This window comes from Podarcis tiliguerta (assembly GCF_965153285.1).
Source record: "Podarcis tiliguerta genome assembly, chromosome: 9".
Classification (NCBI taxonomy): Eukaryota; Metazoa; Chordata; class Lepidosauria; order Squamata; family Lacertidae; genus Podarcis; species Podarcis tiliguerta.
Genome location: NC_139542.1, coordinates 60,993,678 through 61,005,846, shown reverse-complemented (window position 1 = coordinate 61,005,846; position 12,169 = coordinate 60,993,678).

Genomic DNA, 12,169 nt, shown 5'->3' with positions numbered 1-12,169 from the left:
CCCTACAAAACGGAGACTGCCTGAGCAGCACCAATAAATGTCGGCAACGTAGTGCAGGTGAGGTTGTGTTGCTGAACTGGTTTTCCAACCCTGTGCTTGCTGGTCAATGAGAGGGAGGTACAAGGCAGCAGTGAGCTCAGTGCAGCGCAGGAGCAGCAACAGAGCCAATCAGATGCTCCCTCCATGGCTCTTTCCCACTCAGTAACTGGCAGTAATGTGAAGCATTGGAAAGCAGATCAGCAGCGCAGCGCCGTCTGCACCGCACCACTGGCAGGCAGCAAAAGGAAGACTAGGTGCTAGAAACATAGCTTATTGTAGCATAGATGCGTTTCGTCTTTCTTCTTTTGAGGCCACTGCAAATGGACAACTAGGTGAGGAACGATAAATGTGGAGCAGATTATATCAACAATAAAAATTACCAGGTTTATTTTGTAAAGTTTACTACGCTAACACACACACACACACACACACACACAGTCTAACAAACAGAATTCAAAACAGATTCCTGAAAAAAAGAGACAACAGTTCATCTACGTACCTCAAAAGCATATTCTTTCAAACTGGAAATAGGAATGAAAGTAAGATTCAAAATGTAACCTGAAGACCTCTATAAAAATAAATGCATAAATATTATAATAACGAAGCTGCAAGCAAACATAAGAAGGTGGAATAACCATTTATAGAAACTCTTCTCCCATTTGAGGTATTCTCATAAACTGGCCAGTTCTAAAGATGTTGGATACTATCTAACTTAGTTATTGAATAGACCTAAAGTATTTTGATTTCAATAGGCCTGAGTAGTTCTGAGTCTGCTTTAGTTGGCTATCATCCCATTATGTGTTCCAAGACATTTGCAACTTACATGGTTTTTTTCAGATTTCTGCAGAAGTGGAGAGAACAAAGTACCCAACATCTTAGGTTTGCTCCTGAATACATGAATTTGCATACACACATACACTTTTGCATATCTCATAACAACTGTAGCATTGTTATCAGTGCAAGCAAAGATTATTTATTTTTAAAAATGGTGTTTATGGCTTTGGCATATATAAATAGCTAATATGTAGTCCCTAGGGGTGTACAAACATGACTCAATGCATTCCAGTATTCATTTGCACTTTCATCTGGTATTTTCCATTCTGCTGCAATTGGTTTATTCTGTTTATTCTTTGCTGATGCAGAAATGTACATATTTTAATGTATTTTTATATAGCCCACAACAGACACACATAGCTCGGCCATCAGCAGATATTTGCAAATCAATTAAGTTCTCTCTTAGTTCATCATAAAGCCATCATAAAAGTCCATCATAAAGCCATCTATGGCTGCAAACATGACTATTTCTACTCAGAAGTAAGCCCCATTGAATTCAGTGGGTCTTTCTGCTAGGTAAGTGGAGTTAGGATTGCAGCTACATTTGCTACCTTGATATTAGGCAACCAAAATGGTCAAAGGCCTGGAAACGATGCCTTATGAGGAGCGGCTAAGGGAGCTGGGCATGTTTAGCCTGGAGAAGAGGAGGTTAAGGGGTGATATGATAGCCATGTTCAAATATATAAAAGGATGTCACATAGAGGAGGGAGAAAGGTTGTTTTCTGCTGCTCCAGAGAAGCGGACACGGAACAATGGATCCAAACTACAAGAAAGAAGATTCCCCCTAAACATTAGGAAGAACTTCCTGACAGTAATAGCTGTTCGACAGTGGAATTTGCTGCCAAGGAGTGTGGTGGAGTCTCCTTCTTTGGAGGTCTTTAAGCAGAGGCTTGACAACCATATGTCAGGAGTGCTCTGATGGTGGTTCCTGCTTGGCAGGGGGTTGGACTCGATGGCCCTTGTGGTCTCTTCCAACTCTATGATTCTATGATTCTATTACAGTTCAGTATACACTTGTCATTTCTCATTTCCCGCACTCGGGTATCAAGGAGAGATAGTTTGGTAAGAAGTCAAGAAAACTTCAGGGGGAGAAAAGGAAAATTAAGAATTATAAAATGAGAATTTAAGGTGGTCCAAAATGGGCAGTCCCCAAGCTGGTGGGAAGAGATACAATCCACAGGTAACAAAAGAGATCCTTTGTTTCCACATGGAAAGAACAATAATGAGTGATGCATTCCAAAAGTTTTAAAAATTCACAAAAGGAAGCAGCATGAAGGTGAAATCCTAACCCTACAGGTCAGAGAGTAAGCCTCACTGAATTCAGTGGCATGTATGTCTGAATACAAATGGTTAGGATTGCGGCTTTAGTGTATGTTAAGTGCCTTTGGCAACAAAGAACACTTCCAAACAGAGAAAAGGTATCTGTGTACAGATGTATACAGATGGCGACCATTTTAGGCATGTCCAGTTAATGTGCAATCTTTGACATGCGGGTCCTTTTGGACCTGGAAGAGGCCAGAATAGGGATGGAACAGGGAGTGGAATGAGGTGAAATGGGGAGAGGCACACTTATACGTGCTCCGCTAAAGCAGAGAGCCGCTGAGAACGGAACCCTCAAATAAATGAACATGTAAAGCAATTTATGTTTCTATTGACATATAATGTGTGCATGTTAAAAAACATTTGCTGTAGAGAATTAAGAATAGCTTTCAATGCAGGAGTCTGTGCTGCTGTGAAGGTTGAATAGGCATACAGTAGACAATCTGCTTCATGGTTTGTTTTCAGCTGAGTGCTCTGACATCCCTACTATAACAGCCATCAGTTTATATAGAACCGGTCAGCTAGCCAGAAATATGGGGTTGGTTAAACAATCACTTGCACCAGGAGTTCTCAAACTTTCTTCTCTTGAGCCACACTTTCAGAATAAAAATGTGCTTGTGCCACACCATTTTTTAATTAACAAGAAATACATTGGAAGACAATACATTGGAAGACAAAGCGAAACAACTCCTAGCAGTGCTTGATTTATAACGTAGAACACAACTGCTTTATAATGTGATCATGGGATATCCAGAAAGTATAAAACAATGCAGCTATACATGAAGATGAATCATTCCTGAAATATAATATTGATTGTCCTTGAATCTTCCCGCCATAGTTCCATTCTCTCTTGCCACACCTGTATGGCACACCAAACACTTTGAGAGCCGCTGACTTACAAAGTTGAGTAACAGCTTATGTGGATTTAACTTGCGGGACCACAGCTTTACACACTTGGCTGGAAAAGGGGGGGTGAGGGAGTTGGAAGGGAAGGGGAGGGGGGAAGGTAGGGAATCCCACCCGTCACTGCAGTCATCCTGGGAGAGTGTATGGAGGTACATAGAGAGTCTGTAGCAGCCTTGGGAGACTGTGGACTGTGCTTTTTGCAGGTTTAAAAGGCTTGTTTTGAGTATATGCAATTTTGGCTTCTTGCACTATCTCTGGAACATAACCCCCATGTAAGTTGTGAGGTAGCTGTAGTCCATAACCCATGGTAAGGGGGTGTCCCACTGCCTTTGTACATTGCACCTCTGATTTAAATTGTACTTTCCACTTTGCAAGACTTGGTGCACAGCACAGAAGAGGTTTCCGAGCAGGAATAGTGCTTTGACAGGCTTAAATTATCATGCTCAGAACTAGACCAATCAATAAGACCACAACAAATGTTTATCCCTTCGGAAAAGAACCCAGAGTATAATGACACAGGGAGTGGTTCGGTCAACGTGTGTCTGTCATTCCTGTCTCCTCATATCTCAAGTCCCATTGGAAGCCAGACACTCAACAGCGGATCCTTCTATCATGATTTCCCCTCAAACAACCCGAAGCCTTTTAGAAAATTGGATTTGTCAACATTATTGAGTTGTGTGACCAAGCATGGCACAAATTAAGATGAAAGATGATAAACTTAAGTTTATCAAGTCCTATGGGAGGAGGAGGGTGGACCAGTGACATCTAGATTCATGACTAAGATCTCTGTATCTGAACTTGGAGCACAACAGGTGTGCAGAGCTGTTATTCATCGCAAGCTTTTAGATACTAAGGTCTATTTATTGTGTTTGTTACATGCTACTATTCCAGTTTGCGTGTTCCAGTGAAGGAGGAATAGAGTGCACTGTAAATGCTTGATGTAGGTGAACTTTTGAGGAGGGTATGTATATATATATATATATATATATATATATATATATATATATATATATTTGCCCCATCTGAATACCTCAGGCCCTCCAGGTTTCTCTGTCTAGACACTGAAACACATCCCAGGCTATGTCCCTCATATGAATGTTTTTGGCTGAGTGGAATGTTCCCTTGAATTCTGCTTGCCTAAATGGAGACTGGAGAGGCATGTCATAGTGTGTGTGGAAAATAAACGACTGTGCAAAGGTAAAATTAAAATGAGTTCCTCTGCCTGCTTTGGCCATGTGGATTTTGGAAGGTTTTGCATATCCATGTTGCAGCAGCTCTTCTTCCTCCTCCTCTCCACAGCCAGTCTCCATGTCCAAGCCCCCCTTCCGGAAGAGGATGCCTCAATCTCTGGTTGTGTAGGGCAGAGCTATATACCTGAAGGAATGTCTCCACCCCCATCATTCTGCCCGGACACTGAGGTCCAGCTCCGAGGGCCTTCTGACAGTTCCCTCACTGTGAGAAGTGAGATTGCAGGGAACCAGACCTTCTTGGTAGTGGTGCCCGCCCTGTGAAACACCCTCCCGTCTGGAAATAAACAGCTACCTGACTTTTAGAAGACACCTAAAGGCAGCCCTGTATAGGGAAGTTTTTTAAAGTTTGATGTTTTATCTTGCTTTTGATATTCTGTTGGGAGCTGTCCAGAGTGGCTGAGGAAACCCAGCCACATGGGCAGGGTATATTTATTTATTTATTGGAGGCAGTGTCACTGTTGCCTGCCAGCTTTTCTCATTAACATTGTGGGTGCCCGGCCCCCACAATTATATTATTGTGGGTGCCCAAGCACCCACGGCCCGCTGTGGTTGTTTCCTATGCTCCTGAGCAAGACAACAACTTGAAATGGATAAGAACCTGGAAGAGAGAGTTCTTAACTATTTTCACATTGTTTGCTTCCTCCTGCAACCCTCCTCACCAATGAATTCTTCAGCATTGTGAACACCGGTCTAGAAAAGAAGCTTAGGGAAAAGAGGTTTAGGAAGTGGAGTTACAGCAGCGGAAAGAGAAGGATTGAGCACTTATCTCCTGCTGGCTGCCTCTTCACTGCCAATTGCTCTCCTACCATGCCACAGCTGAATGTGTAGCTCTGATCTGGCTCATGCTACATCGTTTCTGCAATTCTGCAAGGGGCCCAACATAACATGTGAATGAATACTAGCTTTTGGTTTCCTCTGCCTAAAAGAAGAATCAATTACACAAAATGCTGGCAAATGCAAGCTTTGCAACCTTGCCATCTCCCTAAAGGCAGCTATTATCCTGATCATTTCCAGGGAATATTCTAACATAACAGCACGTTGGATCGAATATGAGTAGAATTTTAAATAACGGCTTATTTGCTTTTGGTACACAGGAAAAGAATGTTATGATGCTTCCACATACCACAAAATTTCCAGTCTGTTTGTTCTTCATCTTGCTGCCTTAATAACATTCTGTCGCTCAGACGTGAGCACAATTATTTTGGAAAGCTCTTTGTGTTGTCAGTTTCACTTTTTGCTAGCCAACGAATAAATGCTTATCTATACTGCATTGCACTGTTTGTGAAGCTTTCTGACACTGATTGGCTGAGAGCTAAATACTAGCCATGTCAACAAAATCTGTAATGACCTGAATGAGAATGTGAATTTGTCCAGCCCATGATGCTCACCTCTGTCATGAAGATAGCTTCGTTTTCCTGCAAAATGCTTGCTCACCTTTGTTTACAACCCAGACTGGGATGCTCTAGAAACTGAATGCCACTGGGCTCTGCACACCCAGAGTGAAATGTGCAGAGGTGGGTTCCCACGGGGCAAAACACAGTGACAACAGCAAGAACCTTTATGGAACTACAGAACTGGACGACAGGGGCAAAGCAATTGCTTATATACATTTCTGAAGGCCTGGGCCACTCCCACTCCCAACGTGATTGGCTGTCTAAACTTCCAAGCTGCGAATCATGACTCAGAGTTTAAGGGCCAATGGCAGAGGCCCAAATCCTGAAATGTTCTGTGATTGGATATCATGTATCGAATGAGAACACAGGGGCTCAGAATCCTTCGTCCAGACTCAAGCTCAGGCAAACACAAACCACTGAATACATAACATGGAGTGCATGGTCAATTGCAAGTAGCTCTTGGACATAGAGGTTTTTTTTTTTAAAAAAATAACCTGATCTCCATAATATGGCCCAGGTTTTCTTTCAATGAAGGTAGTCCATTGCTGCTCACCTTGTCACCGGAGTGTAGCCTTATTTGAGTTCACCGATTGGGTCTGCGTTGCTCCAGGACAGGAGGAAGGAAGTCAAATGACACCTGGGTTGGTTCAAAGAAAGAGTTTATTCTGCTCTCCTGATAGCAGAAGGCACTTGCGTGATCAAGTCCACAGCAAGTCCAAAGAAATGAGAAGTTTCATGCAGTATATATATCCTCCAGGCACCCTCTCCCCCTTCCCCAGCCACGTCAGCTTGTACACGCAGGTTGACATCACAGATGTTTCTGCTCCGGCACTCTTAACCATAAAAGGGATTTCCTTCCTGCACACCTGACCATAAAAGGATCTTCCTCTTCCTACTCTTATCTTGGAGGAAGAGGTCATCATCTCTGAGAACACTTTCTGGAATTGTTCCCCGACTTGGGTCTGTGCGTCTTTTGTGGTCAGCACATAAGGCACGAACATGTCTTCTCTGTTCTGCTGGTGCAGTCAGAGTCATCCCTGCTGTCACAAACTGATAAAGGAGAGGGCTCTGAGCACAGCCAGGTTTTTGTTTATGCATTGTCTCAGAGCTCAAGTTAATGGATTTTAGCGAAGGAAAAATAGGGATTTTGGTGCAGTTTCAAACTGTCTGCACAGTCAGTTTTGGGTTTTGGGAAACCCACTCCTTCAGGAGAACCACAGATAAGCTTCCAAAGAACCAGAGTTCTGTTGAGCACAAATTGAAAACCACTGCTTTAAGTTAGCTGCGATGGCAACCAAGCTCAGCAATCAACCCTGTTGAATGACAGCATTGACTTTAAGCGCATTCAATTCCATTTTGGTCAGTGGGGCTGAACAGTCCATGTACATTTGCCTTACCTGGGATGCTGAATGGCCTCACCGGTGCACATAATGTTTTCTTCTTCTTGCTTTGCGTTTTAACTCTTGGCAGAAGCACTTGGTCTTTGATTAAGGAATAAAGAGAAGGTAGGTGGCAGGTACATTGGCAAAGAGCTGAGCCACTCCACGATATTGCTGCTGTGCTAAAGGTAATTCATCTGTTTTAATTTGGTCTCTCTCTTTTTGCTCGGAATTTAATTCTTTTGCTGAATGTGGCAATACTGAAAGGTCAGTGGATTTATCTATAATGGAACCTTAAGGGGATTTGGCATCCCTTTTATCTTAGCAATTCCCCCTTCTAAAAGAAATGACAGGTGGTAATTTTCGAGTATACGTATGACATTTCAGTGACCTGTAGCAAACAAGGTCAATAGGCAAGTCTGAAATCATAGGAAAATGCTGCAAAGTCGGCAACAACACAAAATTCTGTCAAATGGGATTTTATGGGGACTTTTATAATAACTGGACATCAGACCTTTAAAAAAAAAATCAATGGAGCTCTTTCAAAGACTATTCGCTGAGAGCTGATCCTATGCCAGATTTGTTCTGTGGAAAGTAAAGGTGTGATCAGGACTTTTTTTCAGCCAGAATTCCCCAGAACTCAGTTCCAGCACCTCTCAGGTTGGAGCCACTGACATTCTAAAAGAATGAGGGAGGTGTTCATGGTGAACTCTGGCACCTCTTTTTCTAGAAAAAATAGGACTGGGTGTGAGCCAGCCAAACTGGACCAGCATAGGACATTCTTTTGCCTGAGATGAAGTACCAAATAGTTTCCTTCCTTCTCTCTCTCTCTCTCTTTCTCTCTCTCTCTCTCTCTTACACACACACACACACACACACACACACACTTCAAGACAAATTACAAAATTCTTACTCAGGCAAAATATCTAAGAAATTTCAAGGAAACGAAATATCAAAGGAAACCAAATATCAAAGTGAATCCCAAGATGGTTTACAAAATATTAAATGAACAAGCTAATAAAATATAGTTAAAAGTATAAAACCTACAATAAAACAAGAAATAATAATAATAATTTATTTATGCCTTGCCCATCTGGCTGGGCTTCCCCAGCCACTCTCGACAACTTCCCACAAAATATAAAAAATACCATAAAACATCAGACATTGGAAACTTCCCTAAACAGGACTGCCTGCAGATATCTTCTAAAAGTCAGATAGTTGCTTATTTCCTCGACATCTGATGGGAGGGCTTTCCACAGTGGGCGCCACTACCAAGAAGGCCCTCTGCATGGTTCCCTGTAACCTCACTTCTCGCAGTGAGGGAACCGTCAGAAGGCCCTCAGAGCTGGACTTCAGTGTCCAGGCTGAATGATGGGGGTGGGGATGCTCCTTCAGGTATACTGGGCCGAGGCTGTTCAGGGCTTTAAAGGGCAGCACCAACATTTTGAATTGTGCTCAGAAACTTACTGGCAGCCAATGTAGGTCTTTCAGGACCGGTGTTATATGGTCTTGGTGGTCACCAGTCTAGCTGCAGTAATTCATAGCAACCTTAGAACCCTGGGCAATTGTGGATTAATGTCAACCCAAGGTCTGGCTGAATGAAGGGTGTCAGGGGGTGAGGTTTGTGATGCTGAGTCTGTTAACAAAAGTTAACTGACTTACTGGAACACTGCCTTCCTCTAACTTATGAATTCAAAGTCACTGCAGTTATTCTTCCTACAAAAATTATACTCCAAACAAATGCTACCTGATATATGTCTTTTTTTTAATCATGCATTTTCCCCCCCTCCATAAATGCTCAAGACAGTAGACTGAAAACTTCATGCCTTAATAAGCGTGTGATCACATTTGTACTTTGCAATCAAAGCTTCAGCATAATAAGCAGCATAGCAGAAAGAAATAGAGGGAATGTGGTGAAAATCTGTGCCATGTATGCACACTGTGATGAGGAAACAAACTTCTGCCACACTGAGGATTTTTTCCCCCCTCATATGCAGCAGGAGATTCCCTCTAGCTAGGAAAACATTTGTGCAGTTGTCTTTGAAATTGAATCACTCCAGGGAAATAAAATGGTATAAATTAAATTATTGGGAAGAGGAGATGGATAGACTCAGTTCAATTCAGTGATACTTTAGTAGCATGCCAAGCTAAACAAGCACAAAATATAAGAAAAGGGCCATCCCTCTCAGATTCGATCAGGAGTAGGTATAACTCACTAGGCTGAGATCGAACACTGTGATTTGAGAGAGTTGCCTTTGGGATTAGTCAAATCAGTACTTTACAGTTCAAGAAACTTCAGAGCTTCAGTCCAGCCTCATAAAGTCCATCCATCTCCTCTCAAAAAGATAGAGGACAGTGTTTACTGACTTAAAATTGGTTTTTCACTTCAAAAATAATTGATCAGCTCTGCTCAGCAAATAAAAAACGTATCATAGGGTGGGGTGGGGAGGGAAGAGAAAAATGATTTATTTATTTTTTTGCTCCATAGAAAAGTGCTCCTGATCCATCGAGAGAGATTGGAGACAGGTGAACTCATTCATCCAAGCTAGCCTCTGATTAACTCGGGAGCAGTCAGAAGTTGGGATCTGGTTAACCCAGAAGATCTTAAGTTATTTCTCTTAGGCAATTTGAAGGTAATCAGGAAACGAAATGACGTGCAGGACACGTCCCTGCAGACCCAAACAAACTAAAAGAGCCAAAGACATTGGCAGAGGAGGGACCCTGAAGGAGCCGAGGTTTGATAATGGAAGAGGGGGGTTGATCCTGAGCAGGAAATGCCCTCCTTTTATGACCTATGAAAGGATCTGCACTCAGAGAATGAGTTTGTTGTTGATAGATAGATTATGAACAAAAAAACTTAAAGAGATCCAGATTACAGACTTATAACCGGATCATTTAATGTTAATACTTTCTTCTATTTAAAATAGCAAGTTGTCCTGAGCAGGACTGCAGCTATAGACGACCTTCTGGAACAGCCCACATACATCTATTTGAAAGACATTGCCAGACAGATTTTGCTTTGTGGCCTGCATTCAGTCAGCAAAAATAGAAGGAAGGGCTGAAGTCTGTGAGTCTAACACAATGTCTCAAGCCAGTTACGTTATGAGTGAAAGATAAGGACCTGCAAGCTGAAAGCCTTTGCTCAGGGTCAATTCCTTATCTGTGCTCACCAGCTGCAGTTTCCACTGAATTCTGCAAGCATTGTTGTTTGCTCAGAAAGTATGTTGACAGAATGAGTATTCTGCCCTTAAATGTTCCCTGTTTGAGCTATCTAGCTGAAGGTTTGTCCAGTCAAAGCATGAGTAAGGATTATATGATTCAATCTGCCATATTCTCTGTATCAGTAGTGGGTCAACTTGCAGGATCTAGTTGTTTATCAAATTAACAGCCCACCCTTCCTCCCACAGGAGGCATGGGCAGCAAAGTATCAGTAATGAAAATACAATTAACAATAAAATAACACTTTGAAAACATTTTTAAACCTGTTAAAAACATCTATGAGCAATGCAACACAATAAAACATGTAACCAGTCATGTGTCTGAATAGGCCTGCTGAAACGAAAATATTTTTTGCAGGCATCTTAACACAATGGTTTGTTGTTGTTGTTGTTGTTTAGTCGTGTCCAACTCTTCATGACCCCATGGACAAGAGCACACAAGGCACCCCTGTCTTCCACTGCCTCCCACAGTTTGGTCAAACTCATGTTCGTAGCTTCGAGAACACTGTCCAACCATCTCGTCCTCTGTCGTCCCCTTCTCCTTGTGCCCTCCATCTTTCCCAACATCAGGGTCTTTTCCAGGGAGTCTTCTCTTATCATGAGGTGGCCAAAGTATTGGAGCCTCAGCTTCAGGATCTGTCCTTCCAGCGAGCACTCAGGGCTGATATCCTTCAGAATGGATAGGTTGGATCTTCTTGCAGTCCATGGGACTCTCAAGCGTCTCCTCCAGCACCATAATTCAAAAGCATCAATTCTTTGGCAATCAGCCTTTTTTTATGGTCCAGCTCACTTTGTCAGCAAGGTGGTGTCTCTGCTTTTTAAAATGCTGTCTAGATTTGTCATTGCTTTTCTCCCAAGAAGCAAGTGTCTGTTAACCACAATGGTGGTTGCTGCTAATTCTCTATATGAAGAGACCTCTGAAGTGCATTGCATGAGAATTGTAGTAGGGTAAGTTCTGCTGATCAAAGTGATTGATCATGTATCGGGTCAAGTGATCTCTTAAGTACACTATTCCCAAGCTGTTAAAGTCTTTTTACCTTATTGCTACTTTGTTGTTGTTTTGTTCTGTGGCTTCTGTGTAACACCTGTAAGGTATAAAATCTAAAAAATCATTTTTTAAAATAAAAGGAATACATTGAACTGTGCCTGGTGAAGTGAAGATCTTTAAACACAGATGTAAGATGCTGACAGACTCTTCTTCCTGCTAAGCAACTGCTGAATCGTTCTGCACTAACAAAACGAACTGGAGTTTCCAGACCAAACACAAGGCAACCCTGCACTGCTGCAATGCACTCTATGGGACATGGGTAGTGCTGTGGTGTAAACCACCAAACCTCTTGGGCTTGCTGATCCTAAGGTCAACAGTTCAAGTCCTAATGATGGGGTGAGCTCCTGTTGCTTTGTCCCAGCTCCTGCCAACCTAGCAGTTCAAAAGAATACCAGCGCAAGTAGATTAATAGGTACCACTGCGGAAGGAAGGTAAATGGCATTTCTGCACACTGTGGCACTTGTCATGGTGTTCCATGCGCCAGGAGTGGTTTGTTCATGTTGGTGACATGACACAGAAAAGCTATTTGCAGACAAACGCCGGCTCCCTCAGCCTGAAAGCAGAGATGAGTGCCGTACCCCATAGCGATTACCTGCTTTTAAAAACTGAGTTGGATCAAATGTCACTTTGGGTTTTCTGTATATTCACATTTGCTACAATTGAACATCTGAAATGGGCCGATTTGTGGCATTGGCATCATGGCAATATTCTCCCCCCATCCACTGGGTCTGTTTTGCTTCACGTCCAGCCTAATGAAAGGTTTTATAGAATTCAAACAATT